The sequence below is a fragment of the Anser cygnoides genome, chromosome 4, assembly GCF_040182565.1.
Source record: "Anser cygnoides isolate HZ-2024a breed goose chromosome 4, Taihu_goose_T2T_genome, whole genome shotgun sequence".
Lineage (NCBI taxonomy): Eukaryota > Metazoa > Chordata > Aves > Anseriformes > Anatidae > Anser > Anser cygnoides.
The window spans coordinates 39,773,312-39,792,741 of record NC_089876.1 but is presented as its reverse complement, the minus strand read 5'-3'; the positions used below and the strand labels follow the sequence as shown (position 1 = coordinate 39,792,741).

General features: G+C 34.2%; 1 long non-coding RNA gene across 1 annotated transcript in view; it reads left to right on the top strand.

Annotated features, from left to right (window-relative positions):
- The window catches only part of LOC106040947 (uncharacterized), a 34,353-nt gene extending 25,789 nt beyond the window's left edge, over positions 1-8,564 (top strand). Inside the window, exons 2-3 of the long non-coding RNA XR_001210146.3 lie at positions 3,309-3,382; positions 8,222-8,564. This is a non-coding gene — a long non-coding RNA (uncharacterized lncRNA). The remainder of the gene's footprint in view (positions 1-3,308; positions 3,383-8,221) is intronic.
- The last annotated feature ends 10,866 nt before the right edge of the window (positions 8,565-19,430 follow it).

Genomic DNA, 19,430 nt, shown 5'->3' with positions numbered 1-19,430 from the left:
TTTTGTTCATGTGATGCATTGCGTAGTGTGTTTATTATTATTTTTATTTCATGCAAGAATTCTGATTTTCAGTTTCTTTCCTTTGTAGTTTTGATATGACCTTCAAAGAGGATTTACGCAGATGAGGCGGCAATGGCTGTTGTTGAATGCTTGCTGAAAAGAGATTGTTGTTAAGCAATTTTCCTTTGTAAAATATGATAGCAATCTAACTCCAGAATTACAGTATATTAATCACCAGAAACATTTATAGTCAGTATGTCTTCTGTGTATTAAAATAAGAATCTATAATGCACAAGCAATATGATACATATAACTGACAAAATAAAAGCATGTCATGATACTGCTACATTTAAAGTAGCATTACAAATATGAAACAATTGACACTTCAATATGCTGAAAGTATTTTTTTTTTTTTTCCAAATAGAGTAAGTTTCTCATGTGTATAGTTTTAAGTCTTCTGAAAAGTAGGGGGTGGTTGGTATATTTGAGAAAGGCTTGTCTTATACAATACTTTTTATCTTATCACAGATCATAAAAAACACCTGTAGTTTCCAATTTCAGATAACTTGGGACCCATATGTATTACTATAACTTTTGATTTTTTTTTTTTTTATGATAAGGCGTAGGATTCCTAATCTTAAAGAAGTGGAATTTTGTTGCAAGATAGTGAAATGTGATATAAATTCCATTTTTTTTTTATTATAAGTTACAGGTTGTTTCTTTCAACTGGAAATACTTAGGGGAGCTAACAGCTGTTGTGTTCTTAAAAATTAAAATATCTTTAAACGTATTTTATTATCTATGTATGCTATTGTTATTCACTACTTGCTGTTGGAAAAAAAAATAATTTGCAGTTAAAATATTTTCTGTCTGTATGTAATAAAAGCATTTCAGTAGTGGACAAGTGAATTAGCTAGAAAGGAAAAAGAGGTTTATTCATGTAGAGTATCCTAGCAACTGAGAAATATCAGAATTTTAGACTGACAGAATTAAAAAATGATACCGGTTTAGACACCTATTATAGGTTTTGAATGTGTTAAAAATATGTTCTGTCTGTTTGCTTTTTTTTATTGGTTAACTTGTTGCAATGGAGTCATTATTTTATTTGCATTGTGTGTTGAGGTACCATTATTGGCATGGAACAATGTTTTTTAGTGTGTGAATTGATATCTTTCGTCATTCTAAATTATAGTTTCTTCCAAATTATCTCCTACTGACTAACTGGAATTACTGAACAAGTAAGCATGAAGTCATGACAATGGATGTTTGTGTTTATACTGAACTTTATCATGACCGATTATCAGAAGACTTTTAAGAGAGGAAAGATGAATCAAAATTTTAGAACTAATTGAAGTGTATTGAAGCAGCTGTTGGTTAGAATAGTAAATTCATTTAAAATTCAGAAATGTTGAATGACAACATCTGCTTTTATGTTTTCCATATCAATTTAGTATGCTCCCTTTTGGTCTTCATTGTGTGAGAATGTTGATTTCCAATTTGAGAAATTATTTATTTCTTTATGAAACTGATGGAAAGCTTACTGGTTTAGGTGGTTGTTGGATTTTGTTTCTATTTCCATATGCTTGTGAAGGCAGATCCAAAAAGCCAGTCTGTACTCAGGTGTTCCAGTTCACAGGTGTGGTTTGGATTTTTGGATTTGATTCAAGGGAAAAATTTCTGTGAACAGCCACCAAGTCCTGGAGTTTCTAGTTCATTTCCTATTGGACAGTTATTTTTCCTCTGGAACAAAACAGAGCTTTAAAACAAAACAGAAACAAACAAAAAAGAACAGAAAAGAAAAAAAAAAGAAAAAAAACTGCACTATAGATAATCTAATTTTTGTCAGTTTCAATAAGTAATGTTTTCTTCTTTTTTTTATTACGTTAAATAATACTGTTTCAAACCAATTGTTTATTCCTAATGGTCAAATAATTCATTAATTAGATTCCCTCAATCCTAGCAAGATTCATTAAAGCATAGAAACCATAAAACTAATGAACAGTTCAGATACTTTCAGTGGCTATTGTAAATATTTGGATATAGGGCAAAAGTGGTTGTTAAAACAACAACATTGTTTTTTATTTTTTACATCAACTACCTTAGCTTCCATTTTATGAAATGAAGGGTATATATCATTTTCTCACTGTTTTTGAAATTATTCTAGAGGTTCTGCATAACATTGAACACAACTGAGTTTGTTTGGTCCAAGCTCATATAAAGGTACCTTGAAGCAAAGAATATTTTCATAGCACATTACATAATAGACTAGGTGTGAAATTAGTTTGATGGTGAATGGACATCCTGAAGGTTGTTAGCCTTTTCTTATGTACAGCTTCTCTCTTACATATCTGCATTTTTTCATAGATAGTAAAATAAACTTCAATGAATGAATTGTCCTTAAAGTGTATAGGGGAGTTCATAAATATCTCCTCAGCTATTTTCATATTGTTCTATTCATAACAATTTACAATTTTATGTAATTGATCTAAAAATATTAAGTTGAAAAGAAAAAGATAAAAATAAGTTAAAATTGAAGTTCTGTATTTGTGACAGTTTTGTAGTTAGAGATTCTCAATATCTCTGGTATATAATTTCATTTATACTGAAAATGGATTAGGAAGAGTTTTATTAAGTTCTAATGTTACAGATGTTTTTCAAATGTTGTTACAGAACCTCATTAGTGCTTCTGCATATATCTTTTCAAGTTTCTCACTCCCAAGAGAAAGGATTTTGCTCTCCATTTGGTTGAGTAAAGCTGAATCTGAGTTACAGGGATACGTAAGAAGCCACCTATGTACTGGTTTAAGTTGATAAAAGTGGGCATTCATGTATAAGTTAGTTTAGGAGAAAATTATTTAATCTGAATTGTCTGATTATGCAGCACAAAAAAGTGGAGAAGCTCAAAACAAACAGAACGTTCCTCTCCAGACCTGAAGAGTGAATTTGCTAATTGATGAAATTGCTTTTTGCTGGAAAACGTCTCTTTGCTAGGACAGAACAATTTCCTGTAAATATACTAATTTAGGTTTAACTTTCTTAGCTCTAGCAGTATAAGTCTGTTTGAAGTCCAATAGTTCAATGACTGAAAATGGACTAGGTATATGGGAGACGTGATGTTTTGGGTTTTCTCCACCTGATTCACATCTAGGTTTTAAACCATAGCTCATTCTGCCATCTTCTGCCAATTTTTCCTGCACCTCTCCCTTTTCTGATGGTATACCAGCAGAACTACTAGCTGGCCACATTTTAAACCCTGTAGTTGAACAGATACTAATATATATTTGTTTTGTTTTGTTTTCCTAATGTAGATGTCTCTGACTACAGCATCAGTTGTGCTGACTGATTCAGAAGGACACCGCAGAGAGAGAGTGGGGCTGGCAAGGTGAGTGATGCTTCAGTTAGAGCAGGAGCAAGTCTTGTCAAGCTAGCCTTTCTGGTCTCAGTATTTTTAAGCATTGGACTGTTCTTTGATGGTACTTGAATGGTTTGATACTGTTGTAACAGCAACACTTAAAATCTCAAATTCTACAGCTAGACTGTAATTTCTCATTGATTCCAGTTACACACTTTAGCTCCTTGACCTAGATTTATATCCAAGTTCCAAGTGATATCAATGCAAGTTCTGTCTGAAGAGTACATAGGGAGTATGTACTCAGCATTTTAAAATTTTTCAGTATGGATTGTTAGCTAGGCATTTAAGTTTGCCTTAGCAGTTACAAAATAGGTCAAAGCTAATAACTATAAACCATAACTATTTCTATTTACACCATGTAATATCCTATTAAGGTGCTGGTTGAGTGGTTTCATGACATGTCTAATATTTAATTGAAATATTTATTGTTAATTTGGGAGCATCTCTTGCTATGAGATGTTTCATACTCTTTCTGTAATTTCCCTCTACTGACATAAATCTGATTATAAGAAAGTCCTCTGGGGAAGACTGAAACAGTCAAAAGCAGCACACTTCTTTACCTTGAGAAAAATTGCGAAAGGCAGTGCTGTCCAGGAAGCAGTAGTAGTTTGGGCTTGTACTCAGTCAGTACATACCTTATGACAGTCCTTGCCTCAAGGGCTACTGTCAAGGCTCCAGTGGAAATTAAAACTGACCCTGACCGGTGGAACTCTGAAGAAAGGAAAGACAAATTTGTCTTTTCTGTCTTGAGAGTGATTTGGAGTTGAGTTGTATTTGTACTTCACTATACAAACTGCATAAAAATTCATCCCATGGTTGTAAAGTTCTCAATTCAAATACCTACAAATTATCTGAATTGAATTTCTATTTAATGAGGGGACTTTCACATATCTAAGGCACCCCAATAAACTAGATGCATCTAAATCACAGCCTTTCATATGCTTTTTGAGAAGAGATGTTTTACCATTCTATGTGAAAACAAAACAAAAACAACAACAAAAAGCAAACAAACAAAAACACTTTTGCTTTTCTAGGGATTAGGACTTTTTTTCTCTCTATCTCTCTCTATAGGACTATTTCCATGTAACAGAAACCAATAAAACAATTGCAGGCCTAGATACCTACTTTGAAATAAATAAATGTAAGCTATCTTCAGATTTTTCTGCTACTTTTCTTCTATGTTTTGGCTAGTGTAACTGTAGAATATACTATACAAAGAGATGTGTTCGTATAATTAAAAAGCTCTGATGACATGGGGAGAGAGGGGCAGGAGAGATTACTTTCATCAGCATTGTACCTGTAGGAGCTGAAGTTGCCTTTAGAAGGTTGAAAAACTCTAGTTAGAAGCTTAAGAGAAAAAAAAAAAGAAAGAAATATCTCATTTCAATCTTTACTCAGGGAAGAAATAAAATGCCTACAGTAGCTTAAGACCCTAATTCTAATAAAGAAACCTTACTAAGAATCTGATTCTAATAAAGGAATCTAACTCTCATTTTATGTTATATTTTTGCTACATAGACATTTTAATGGTGAGACTGACATCTTTGTCGTTTGAAGTGAATGGAGTTTGAAAGTACTCATAAAGAATAAAAACCTAATGAGTTCATTTAAGGGAGGGATAGGAAATCTTGTTTTAAGTAACAAGAAGGCAATTAAATCAAACAAGTGATTACAGAATTTAAAGTGTTATAGCAAAAATCCGAAGAAGTCAAAATCAGGGAAAGGAGCATTAATAATAATCAGTGGCAAAATTAAACTAGAAAGGTTTATACATAATTCAATTCTCTAAATAAAATTTCAGTAGAGGTGAAAGTTCATACATGTTCTTAAATAATTTATAGTATCTCATTTTAAACTTCTGACATGGTTAGAAAAAAAAATAGAACAAAGAATTCTTTCCTTGACAGCGTTTGATTTTGGAATTGTCTCTGCATAGATGTTCTTAGCCTGTACACATGCAATCTTTCTATGATGCTCTTGATTCTATGATTCTGTGATTCTTTCTGCATATTTACAATTACATGGTGAGGATAGAAATTCAATATTTCATTACTCTGGTAGGAATTTTACATATACAAGAAATGTTATTTACAAAAAAATAAAAAGTAACTTAAGACTACCAATACCATCACAAGTAGGTCGTCTTCGAGGCTTTCCACTGTCAGAATGTTGTACAACAGTATTCCAATCCCATCTAGACTTTCTACGAGCACATGTAATATGAATTATGTCTATATAAATCCAACAATATAAAATGCATCAATATAAAATAAATTATGGCTGTTATGGGTTAGGCATTCTATTAACTCAGATAAAACTGAAAGACATTATACTTACACAGTTACTGCAAAGTTCTTCAGCCCCTGCTTATTTTTAAAGTAATTTATTCTCAAACTAATCTTGAATTTCAAAGCTCAAAGGATACATCTGTGTCATGAGACTATTGACCATATATCTGTGATCAGTGGCATATTTTCCAAAAACTTTGGTGGAAGATTTATTAGCCCATTAGTGGAAAGACCTTCCTTCTTTCCTCAGAAAGATAAAGGAAGTATACATCATTGTGTATAGTTAACACCTTACTTCTGAAAGACTAAAATTACAAAAGAAAAATAGTAATATTCCATACGTAGAGTGACAGTATTAAACAGCAAAATAAGTATATTCAAAAGCATTTTTATTTAGTAGTTTGTGGGATGCATATACTGGACTTTAAATTAGAAAGTGTTTTGTTGTTTCATTTTTAAATAAGGACTTCATAAAGCAGTGACAGGAGGCTGGGTTTGATGAGATTACATTTCTGTTCGTGAGTTTGTCACTGATTACTGCACGGTTTTAAAATGTAAGATGTAAATTTATGAATTTCAACTATAAAGAGAAAAACCTTCATACATTTTCTGGAAATGCATTATTCTGTGAAGTCTTTTTTTTAATTTGATACCCACATACTGGGTACATTTCTTTGAACTCATCCATTGCAGTGAGTTTAAAAGTAGATAATAAATCATTAACTTTTCACATCAAGCAGTCAGTTCTCAGGATTTCTGAGCATTAGGGAAGATTCTCACTTGCCTAAGGGTGTCGTTTAAGGAAACTTTTAGAAGGCTGAGAACCACACTATGGAGAAGAGATTGGTACAAACTTAACAAACATAAGCATCACTGCAGAATTCAACTTTTAACCATTTATGGAAAAAGCTGTAGATGCTTCCATTTGTTCACGCAAGTAATAGTAATAGAAAGTTACAATACATTATTAGTTTTGCTTAAAATTACGTAATCCCCTTCTTACAGCAAATACTTTTTATTTATCTGAAAAAGGCTAGGGATTGGGTAGGGAATTAAAAAAAAAAAAAGGCAGCTCTTCTAATTATTTCTTTGATAATTAGATCGCTAACTTAATTTTTCTAGGAGAATTTATTTGCATTTAGGTTAAAAGATGTACCAGTCAAATCAAAATTATTGCATTTTTAGGAGAATGTAATAAAACAATCCAATAATATTTGTATTTGTGTATTATAACTGAATAAGTCCTCAGGTAGAACGCTATTTGTAATAGAATTTATAGTGAAAAATAGAAAAAATAAATTAAAACTCTTTAATAAATATAATCAACTCCTTCTCATACCGAGATTGCAAATTTTTGTTCATATTTTGGATATGATTTGTATTGATGTAGTAAACAGAAAAGTAGTTTCCTAGACTAGATTCCAGGGAGTTCTCAGTAGAATGAGGCTGATAGAAAATCTAAAGAGCCATGACAATTTAATTTAAGCTGTAGTCACTGTATGCTTTGCTATGCTATGCATTCTTTTTGAATGCACTGTGACCATCCCATAGTTGGAGATTTGACTGATCCCAACTACTATCGGGGCATCATAGCCTACTAGAAAGTGAATATTGTACTTATTCCCTCTCTACTTAAACAGAGGAACAGCTAGAAAGTCTTGTTCATTAACTTAAGCAAAGTATCTCTCTTAAATTGCTGTTCCTGGTTTAATCAAGCAGTTAGCTTTTCTACAAACACTTTTTGATATACTCTATACAAGCTATTATTGTGAAGAAAGTTGAGGTGTTTTCCAGGCCACTTCAGTTCTTAATTCACTGTCATTTGGGTACAGAAGGGTTATTCAGATTAAAACTGTTTGTTCTTTGTGTGTGAAGAGCTCAGAATCTAATCTATTAACTTCTAATAATTTCTAAGAATATGTACTGTGAGACAGTGAAGCCAGTCATGGGAGACTAAAGATTTCAATAAAACTACAGCACAGAATTCTCAATAACACAAGTGTAAGGGAGTACTGAGAAGTGCGTTCTGTAGCAGAAGAAATAATAATGATTAAGGTTCAGCTAATAAATAATAAATCAACAAGAGTGTTCATTGGTAGTAATACTATTAAAGAGCAGAACAGATACACTATTTCTACATAAAGGTAGGATTTTACTCAATGTGAACAATTTAACACACCTCTGAAGACTTTGCTCTAGATGATCAAAGAAAATTTTATGATCAAAGGTGCTTTTTAGACATGTAAAGGAGCAGTGAGAAAATAACCTGTACTGTGTGAGCATAAACTCAGTATGTAATCCATGACCCTTAATAGCATAAAATCCTGTGGTGTGGACAAGAAAAATTAGTCTGTTGCACATACTTGGGGAAGGGGTGGAAAGCACTTTTGTTTTACAGAGGGAAAATGAGAGGGAGAGCCTTGAGAGAGATGTGCAGAAAAATGTACTTTAAGTGATTGACAGAAGCTAGAGGGGAAAAAAGAGGAAAGGATGGGTTTGTTTTTATTTTTTCTTCCTACAGATGACAGCCCTTCACAACTGGAAGGGGGAAGAGGGGAAGAGGTTGTGTATGATGCAGCTCAGCTTTCCATTAACATGCTTCTTAGAAGCATTCAAGAGAAAATAGTGTTATTGGAATTTTAGAGGAATGTACAAATAAATGAGAATTAATTGGCTTCTTACTTATGGAAGGTTCAAAGTTTGGCTGAGGATTCCTGGTGCAGCACTCTGTAAGAAAGAGTACTCTCCAAGCTCTATGAAACAAAAAGCTCAAAATGACTGAAATGATCACTTCAAACAACATAATTTAGTATTTCCTTTCACTTATTCTAAAACTAATCACAGTATGAAGACTATCAAGCAATTAATATTTCAAATAATCTCCTGGTGAACTGTACCTACAAACAAAAAAGTCACAGACGAGAGAAGATTTCTTTTGAAATAAATGAGAATGTGTCCATCTCCTCTGTATAAGGTTATACTTATTTGTGTAATCCTAGATCTAATTCTGAACATGGTAAACTAGATTTAAATTTGCTATAGTCATTCAAAGAATCTGTATTATCACATGAGTTGATGCCCTTAATAAAACACTTTCTAGCACTTGTTACTTGTGCAGTAGGATTATTCACACGCACCATTTTATTGTCAGAGGGGACTAACTCCACTTTCTGTTCTTCCACACATTCTGCTTCTGAAGAAACTCCTTACACCTGGAATCCTGGAAGGTGACAGGTGATTTTTTGAAGACCCAAGGGAGACACACTTTCTCTCCTCCTGCAGCCCTTCCCATGCTTGAATAATAAAAATAAATAAATACGTAAGCAAACAAAATCTCCACTTGGAATCTTACTTGACCAATAACGTTCCATGGTAATTTTATCAGGCCTTTTCACATAATTTCACATAATCCTGTCTTTGACATCATAATCATTTGCACAGCCACCAATTGAGATGTCACAAACAGAGGATTATGGCCAGGTGGGGAATAAGCAGCAGGAGCAGGTGAACTCTTAAGAAACAAAAATCTTGTTTTCATGCAAATGTCCTTCATAATAGAGAACAAAAGAACAAAGGAAGAAAAATACAATGGAGAGAAAATACTAGAAGCAGGATTGTTTCTAAATGCATGATCTCCCTGAAGTTTCCTCAGAGGAGTCAGCTGCTGATTAACAACTGCATAAACCATTACAAAAATAAAACAAAACTTGACATCTGATGATTGAAACCCAACCCCACATACACATAGTTTTCTACTCAACAGGAAATCAGCAGAAATACTAGGTACTTGGAAAGAACTTGTAACCTTTAGAGGTATTTATAAACATTATGCCTGAATGTTCCTGGAAGTAACTAAGCACTGTTATCCTTGTTCTACTGATGAAGACATCGAGGTAAAAAAATGCAAGGGGACACCCTCGATCCTGGTCACAACTGGACTGGGGAGCACATACTGTGTGCAGTTCTGGGCACCACAGTACAAAAAGGATGTGAAACTGTTGGAGGGTGTCCAGAGGAGGGCAACGAAGATGGTGAAGGGCCTAGAGGGGAAGACATATGAGGAGTGGCTGAGGTAACTGGCCCTGTTCAGCCTGGAGGAGAGGAGGCTGAGGGGGGACCTCATCGCAGTCTACAACTTCCTCGGGAGGGGGAGTGGAGAGGCCTGTGACCTTTTCTCTGTTATCACCAGTGATAGGACCTGCGGTAACAGTGTTAAGCTGAGGCAGGGGAAGTTTAGGCTGGACATCAGGAAGAGGTTCTTCACCAAGAGGGTGGTTGCACACTGGAACAGGCTCCCCAGTGAAGTAGTCACTGCACCAAGCCTGTCTGAATTTAAGAAGAGATTGGACTGTGCACTTAGTCACATGGTCTAAAATTTTGGGCAGACCTGTGCGGTGCCAGGAGTTGGACTTGATGATCCTTGTGGGTCCCTTCCAACTTGTGATATTCTATGATTCTATGATAATTTGTTTTTATTAACAAGGTATTAATAACATATATAATTACAAGTCGGAACCAATATAATAAAAAGAGGGCTAATTTATCAGCTTACATATACGCAGAACCTTTATATATTCACATCCTTGTATTGATTTAACTAACTTACACTTACAACCCCACTCTTTGGAACATCATATTTTGAGAAATATATCATGAGTGGCTATCCCCTGAGTAAATTTTGAGGAGAATTGATCCTGTTAAGAAAATTCAAAAGAGCAACTCATGATCGTGATAGGTGGAAGCTATTAGTAAATAAAAATTGCATAATATTTTAATTTCAAGATTACTGTAAAAATTAACACAAAATTAATGTTTAAGAACATGTGCTAGCTATCTTGACAGGAGGATTTTAGGGATTTCTGTATTTTGATGATTTAGTATCACACCAGCTAAAAAGATTAACATCACAAATTACCTAGAGAAAATAACACACGTATATTCTGATTTGCAGAAGGTCACAAAGATTTAATTGCAACTTAATAATTTAAGAAACTGCAGGAAGAGGCTTGGATCATGAAAAGAAAAAGAAGTCTTACACCATTAGCAGTATGTGGAAACACATAGTCCCAATTTTCTCAGACAGGTAATCCTACGGAAGAGTAGGTGAAAGACTTCAGTCATTAGCGATGCTTGTGGTGTATTATAAACTCAGATCTCCTCTGTTTTCATTTCTATAACAATTTATTTATTCAAAAGCTGAATTTAGAAGCCATTACTTTTACTTTCCTTTCTGAAGAAGTGTGTATATCTCTATCTTGTTTGTTTTCATTTGTCATGCAGGTGTATTTAGTAGTCCATAACAAGATATGGCATAATAAGAATGATGTACGCTAACTTGCAGCTAATGTAAAATTACCTGATGGTATAAACAGAGGCAATTTTCGTGTTTGAACCTCAATCTATTTAAACATTTCTCCTTGCATGCACTAGATAAAAATAAATTGAATAATAATCCTGGAAGAAGCAACTGTAACTTAGAACTTTCCAGCTGCAGGTGAGTTCTGTAACCACCCTGTTACAGATTCATACCCAATATTTTGTTCATTCTCTTTCCAGCCAAATATTTTTTTAATTTGTTGTTCCCTTTTGGCACAAATTCAGCAGGAGGCTGAAGAGATCTGCTGGAGAATTTTCTCTGGAGATTTAGGGTGGGAAATGTCTTTAAGACTGTTTCATAAAGCACACAGCTCAAAGATTAAAGTTAAGACTGAGATAGGCATTAGATCTTCTCAGATGTTTAACCACTGGTATATCTTCTTGCCTGTTAAGATACTATGCAAAAATTGACCAGTGGCAGATAGCCTGTAGCACTTTGGGCTGCACTGTGAAACAAAGAAGCTGCAATTTTGTTTTGTGAGGAATCTTGTCTTGCTTGTGTGTCCTGTGTTCTGGAGAAAGCCTAGTGTATCAGTCAGGAGTAGGCTGAAATTTTATGTATTCTCCAGGCTAGTTTGGTTCAAGCTGCACAACAGTGAATTTTGGAAACACTGAATATCTACTAACCAGTGGTTCTTCAAGTTCCCTGTCTAGCTACTTAAGCTCTGAGTCCTGTGTAGACATGCTCTGTGTCCTTCTGCATGTAGACAAGGGCTAATGTTTCCAGAACCAGTCTGTAACTTGTGTGATGATGGATCTGAGTCCTGCTTTGGATTCCAATCACATCTTTTTTTTTGTTTAGAGCACAGACAAGCAGCAGCAAGTCATGGACTTGCTTTCAACAGAGGCTGAGCTGAGTCTGTTCTGGTATAGAGACAGCCAGTTCTGAACAAGGAGAAAATCCTCACATAGCCAGTCATGAGTGGTAGCTGACAGCACCAGGTCCCAAATGAAAATGGCACCTGACTGTGTGAAAGTTTTCTCCCTGTTTCTCTGTCAACCTGTTTGACTCTCGGTAGAGGAGTACTGGAAGTGCTCAAACAACATATACTGGTCAGCGGGTACAGCATATATGCGAGGAGCTGAGTGCCAGATTCTGCTTGGAGACGTTGCTTTTAATTGTCACTTCTCAGCCCAGGCCAATACTTTGCCATATAAGTATCACTAATTTGTTCATATTCCGAGTGAAACGGCTAGAGCTCTAAAACGAATAGAAGAGACACTTGACAGGTGGCATGAGTCACAGTGATGATGTGGAAACTTGGAGCTTTGCTTCTCACAGCCTTGTTCACAGACCATGAAGACCTGAGCTATAAGCTGTTTGGCTCTACTTCTAAGTGAATGCCTTAATCTCTGGCAAAATTACTGAGAGGAAAATGTGAGCAGCTGAAAGACTGACGTGGAAGAATCATGCACATCAGGAGCGTAACAAAGAACCTTTATGGTTGCAAAATATATTAGCTGAATGCCCTTCCGTCCTGTACACGTTAGCACGTTATCATTCCAAGAAACCTGTTGATTATAAGTTTTTCTCTAATATTTTAATTTTGTAAGCTCTAGAGCTCTGTATTTGCCTGTTTTTCTAATCATATGCTAGAGTAGGTAAGTTTCCAGGACCTACTTTATGTAACCCTGGGGAGCAAATTTTTTGTTTCACTTTTGCTGTTTACATCTTAGTTTTTAGGGATAACCTTAAAGGTTAAACCTTTTAGGATAACCTTAAAGACCTGATTTCTCTACTGAGTTTGAATCTACTGAAAAAGTGAACAGGAGCTATAGCAGATTCTTGAAAAACTATGGTAAGTACACATGAAAATGGTCTAGTTGGAAGTTTAAGGAAAAACAATCTTGTAATTAGGTCAGTTGTAAATATCTTTAATGGAAGCTGAGAGAGAGTCAGCTAAAAATTCTAATAACAGATAAACTTGTGATTTGGTTCTCTCCCCCACTTTCTCAGTTTTTGCCCTCTCCCTACTCTACTAAAGTTCATCTTAAAGATGTGATGATGCATTTTTTTCAGTAGGTTTCTTTTTGCTTGTATTTATACCTTTCAGTGTAGCAACTCCATGCAGTCTAAATGTAAATATTTTTATAAAAACATCCAGCAAGATGAATATTTGGATATAGGCAAATTCTCCAAAGACTTAGAGACTGGGATACAGACTCATTATTTTTATTCCAGAAGAATAAAATTATAAGTAATAGTTGTAAATGGAAAGCAATGATTTTAATTAAACTTAAGGATTAGAAATAGGGCTGAAGGTATTAAACAAATTTGAATGTATAACTGAAATGTCTGCTTGAATTTGGCTCAGTCCACGAGTTTGTTCTAAGGGAGTTCTTCATACTATAACTGGCAATAAAAGATTTGGAATAGCAATAGTAGTAGAGAAGCTGTATACGAAAAACAATATGAAAACGCCCAATAGCCGTTAGCCAATATGGCAGTTCAGAGAGCCTGCTTAAAATTAAAAATATGCAGCTGTGACAGTGCTGAGAAGAACGTATTTCCATTGAGCTCAAGGCTTAATATTAACATGCAAAGAAGCTGAGGGGTGTCTTTTCAATGCATAAGGATTTATGAAGTAGATAGGAATGATCAAATCCTGCAAATGCTTCAGCTCAAAAAAATTATAGTGGGAGTAAAATTACTCAAGGATGTATTAGAAGAGTGAGCCTACTGAGTGGGTAGACAAAGGACAGACAAGATTACAGTGGTTATGGAAGTGCCACTGCCACCAAAATAACTGTAATTTTATTTTGAGTTTAAGGAAGCAGGACAAAACTAATATGTGTTGTGTGTAAACTCATATGTGTTGTGTGAAGAGGAATGAGGCTGGAAATTGACTGGTTAATTAACCAACAGCTTTGAGATGAGTACCACTTCTGTGTTAATAATGCTATTTTTAATTGTACACACGTTTTAGTTGTAACATTTCTTTAATAAAACTGTGACTGCTCATTTCAGTCCTGGGTGCCTAATTTCAAATTGAAATTTTGATTTTGATTACATACAAGGATTCTTACTGGCTTTCTTTTTCTTTTCCTTATTTCTTTCATTTTTAAATTTTTTTTTCCTTCCAAGCTTGAATAGCTAAAATGTTTTGGCCACTAAGAAGAAAATTACAAAAAAAAAAAAAAAAAAAGTGGGGGTGGATTCTAAGTAAGAAATGTGAATGTCTTACAGGATGATCTTAGAGGGTCTAAGGATACTACTCTAAGACAGGCAGGTTGGGGCCTCCTGTCACTCAGTGATGACTATATCCTACCTTTTATTTTGACATTATATGTTATTTTGTTTACCAGAAAGATTCTCAGTTTTTTGGGGGATGATTGTGGATCTTACTGAACATGCTTTTCAGGGTTGCTCGGATTTCTGTTTTTAAGACCTATGATTTTAGTATTTATCTATTCTTTCCTGTTTGATTCAGTGTGGTGTTAAGCATGAAATTTATGTGGAAGTATCATACCCATAAAATTCTTTGTGGAGAAATAGCAAGCTGCTTTTTCACTGCCCTTAGTTCACCAACAGGATATGAAATGTGGAAACGCTTCTCTTAAAAACTGAACTGAGGTTTGTAGGCTACCCTTCTATACAGAAAAATCTTCCATTGTTGCTAAAAGATTCTGATGATCTCAGTTTTCTACTTTCTATTCTTCATTATTTTAAGGGGGAACAAGGTGAGTAAAATAAAAGGTGTTACTTGTGACATTAGAGCTAACTAACTTAATCTCCTAGCAATCAGCATTTGATCAAATTTGTCTTTGTGAAAATTTTATCAGTAAGTCATTTTTTACAGATTACTATAGTACTGACATTTCTGTGAAACATTTTAAAATAATAACCATATTCATTTGTATTTTCAAGGAATGCTATTTTAAAAAAGTATGTGTACTTTTATGTGTAAGCCATAAGAAACGAATACTCTATATTTGCGACCACATTTGCTTTCTGCTGTTACACTGACCGGATCACAAAGCCATTAGAATACACCTGTTAACAAGGAAGCCTCAAAATTCGGTACCTTCAAATGTTTAATTGTCTGTTAATATGATAGTAGTTCATTAATCATATTTAATTAAATAATTTTATTGTTCATTCAGTTCCTTAAGAGAAGGTTTAAGCCAGGATAAAAGATTGTGTTTTTTCAAGGCATCAGGAGAAGCAACTCCTGCAAAAGTGATACAAAAGATTCCTTTACTATTATAGTAAAGGAAAAGGCAAAGAAGTCCAATGATGCTTCACACCAAAATTCTATTTTAGCACAAACTAAAGGGTAACATTTCAAATGGTCAGTTGGAAATCAAGTAATTTAATTTTAAAATATGCACATTCCCAGTTGCATCAACTTTTTTTTTGTCTCTATTTTAGTTCACTTGCCTCTTAATCTTTTCACTATATGGGTCTGCCTCATATTATGAGAAGGAATTTTTCTGGTTGTCTCCAATTTGTAGGTTAGCAATTTCTACTCAGTAAACATCTTCACATTGTCAGTTAGAGATTATTAATTCTAATTCTTGTAAGCTTCTAAATATTTGCTTTTTTTTGGTGATTACTTTGTTGATAAAAGGGGGCATAAGTACTCAAAACATGGTTTTATCCTGATTCCAAAATGTTACCTGAAATTATTATTTGCTGTGGATGGGAAACACCTGAGGTACATGTGTTAACTCCGACATAAGTTTTGATCTCAATAAAGTTGTGCCAAAAATTGTTAAGTACTTGTTCTTGCTGTGATGCCATGCTGTATATATATGCATGTTTGTGCTAATGCTAACTTGACAGGGAGAGAGAATGCCTCTGAGCTATCCCCATTGTTCGACCTAGCACTGCCCTTCAAAAAGTGTTACATACTAAATGGACCTTTCAAAACTTTCTCAGTTGAAGGAAATACCACTTTGGTAAATAATAAAATAAGCTTAAAATTTCTGAAAAAAAAATATATGGAACTGACCTTTAAATGTTCCAAACACCAGTAGTTCTATGGCATTACAATTTATTTAACCTTTGAGAGAGTGTTCATTTAAGTCACTCCAGCTTTATTTTATTTTTTTAAGTATAAGAAAATGAATTACATCACAAAAGGTGCTTTTATTCTTATTGGATAACTAATTGTATTGCATTTTATTTTTTTGAAGTCATTCATTTACAAGACGCGAGTAAGTCATTTGGTAAGTAAATCTCACAGTTTTTCTTTAATTTTCTTTAAATTACTACTGTTAAGACTATATTAACTATATTTTCTAGGCATTTTTCCCCCATCATGGCATTGCCATTTAAAATGCTTTGTCTACCAATGCAGGACTTTGAGAGGCCAAGTGACTACTATTAGTGCAGTCCTTGCTTTATCCATTTAATATAAGATTAACCATATATTTCAAATGGAAAAGTACTGCATATCAAAAACTATTATGAAATAACATTTAAGTAATAAGTAGTAACAATCACAAGAGTTGAGGGCCTATAAGTCCATCTGCTGGCTCATTTTTCTTCTAGAAGTGTATTTCTTAATCTCAATTTCAAGAGCAAAGTGTTCAAAAAATCCTGTTCCATGCATAGTATTGATCTTTTCTTTTGCTGTATCTGAGATAAGTTCCTTTTGAAAAGTTGAGTCTTGTTTATTTACTAGAAGGTTTATAAACGGATAAATGATTTTGGGAAGAGGGTAAAATGGCACTCCTTCACTGTCAACGTATTATCCTTTCCCTCTGAATGAGGACATGTAGACTTTATTGGTGAGTAGTGTAGTACTCATCCCTCTGAATATTTAGAAGTTATAATAAGTTTAATAAGTTATTATTGAAATTATTGTGCAAATTAAAAAAAAAAAAAGGTGCTGTTTTTCATGAGTGCAGGAACCAATTCAGGAGCCACAGGGTGGTGTTATAAGTATTGTGTTTGTGCACAAAAATCTATTTCAGAGCCCACTAGAAGTGGGATTAGAAGCATCTAATCTGTAGCAAGAATGTTTTCTGTATCTTTAAAAATTTTTTTTTGAAACTGATACAGACTATACCTTTCATATTATAAAAGCCACTGAAAGCCACATCAATTTGGGTCAGAGACATTAAATAGTAAAAATTAGATTATGAAAGACAAGAAAGCTCTTAAGGTAAATCTTGAAGTACTCTCTTGTCATTTCACATGGGTGTTTGGTTCTGAAAGTCATGACATATACAGAGCTTCTTGACTATCTGATTCTGTCCTTCAGTTGTTTTATCAGTCTGTGTGGCTGGCCTGTTGTTTGACAAGATCCGTTGAAAACACTGGAGAATTTGAAGCCAGTTGGGTCAACAGCTTCACCATGTCTATAAATCCATCTTTTCACAAGCAGAAAAATGTATGTCTGCAAAACTATCTCATGTCTTTTTTTGTGTAGATAAACAGTTGCGTAATTTCCTTTCAAATGCAGAAAATTCTGCGAACACCTTGCTACAATTATCTTTAAGTTCAGTTTATACTATACAGTTTCCACAAGTGGAAATTTCCACATAAGTTAAATGCTTTTAAAGAAAATACTGATCCATATTTAATAAATGGGGCTCATAACACAGATTTCAGATTTTTAACATAATTCAATATGTATGAAATAAATCTGAAGCTTTTGGCTTTTGTCAAACTTACACATTTAAATAATCAGTTACATACAGTTCACCAATACTGCTTACCAGGCAGAATGCTACCAAATGAGAAGTATAATACAACTTTAGTTAATAATATGCCTAAGTGCAAATATTTTGAGTATGTGTATTTCTAACAAAATAAGATATTCTACTAGGTATTCTTACTCTATCAAGCCTTTTTAACTTCCCTTTTTATTTTTTATTTCTATTTTTGTCATTTTAAAACAAAATAAAACAGTAACCTCTAACCTCAGAACTCTGCATGCAATGCAATTCTGATGTGCCAAATGACTTTATAATCATAGCACCATTACCGAATGTTATTTTCTTGCTTCGTTAATAAAACTTATGACAACTTGATATCAGAAATTACCTCTTTGTTATTCCTTACTTAATAATGAACTAAATTGCTCATAAACTCTAAGCATAAATTATGTTTTTGGATAGAGCCATTTCACAGTTTCATACAAAAATGTTTTACAGCCTATATATTTTTTAAAAAGAACATGGCTGAAGATCAGGAGGGAAGACTGTCTATGCTTTGAATGTTTGCCATGTAATGGGAAATAAGTAAGCCTCTGAAGGAAGAAGGATATTATTCTATTATTCTTTCTCTGAAAATAACAAAACACATGCTTAAGGAAATTTCTAGTTGCTCTTACCCCTGTAGCAGTAGAAATCTCTGGGATTATCTCACATTTCTAGATCTTCTTTCAATAATTTGGTTTGTTTTACACTCAGCTTTCTGTAGCAGATGTGACCTTTAAAGGCCTAAGAAAAAAAAGTTACTAGACCACTTTTCAGTTCCAGGAAACGTTTTAGCACCCACCGGGGCTATCAGAATTCAAAACAAGTTGATTTTTCTCTTATCATTTCGTAAGGTTGTATAACTGTTTGTCCTTGCTGCATGAATGGCATTTCCAGCTTGAATCTCTTTGTTTCCAATTTCAGCTATAAGGTTTGCATCTGTAGGCTGTTACATAATAATTCATACATGGGCTTTTGTGCTGGCAACCACTCACCAGAATTTAAGCACTGTGCATCTGTGTCACTAGTTAAGTCTTTCCTGTGTGGTTCTCTGCTGTCTGTCTTCAGGTAAATTGAGGTCACGCATCCCAGCTGTGTTTAACTCACTGTGTCTTTGGTGGAGCTCTTTGGTAAGTACAGATCATTATTCTGATTTTGTCTAAACAGACTAGAAAATAGCGTCAGGGGTTCTGGCTGTCCTTGGAAAGACACTGATTTGTCTGTCTGCTTGTGGGACTTGCTGTTGGTGTGGTTTCTTGTCTGTCTCATGCTTGGAGGGTGAGTTTCTTATTATGCATCTTCTCTGAGGATGTTAACTTTAAAACTGTCCCTAACATTATTCTTTGGGCTATTTAAGGATTTTTATTACTTCAGAAACTAAATTTAGAGGAACCTAAGTTAACTGTCTCAGGACTGTGATTAACCTGCCTTTTCTTAAATAGCATGCCAAACTAGTTGTGGGTTGGAGCATGGTCTCAAAGCTGAACTTTTTGGTGGAAAGGATGTTAAAAATAAATGTAGGGGGTGAGTCTGAGACAAGTAAAAGACTATTTATCTTCTTCTGCTGTGTTTGCTAACAAGTATTCTCCGTAGAGAGAGAGGTACTCTTTGTACTCTTGCCCTCTATATTCTTCTTTTTGCTCAGTTCGTGTGTCATGTACTGCCCATTTTGCAGGTAGCTAAGAAAGTTGCACAAGCTCCAC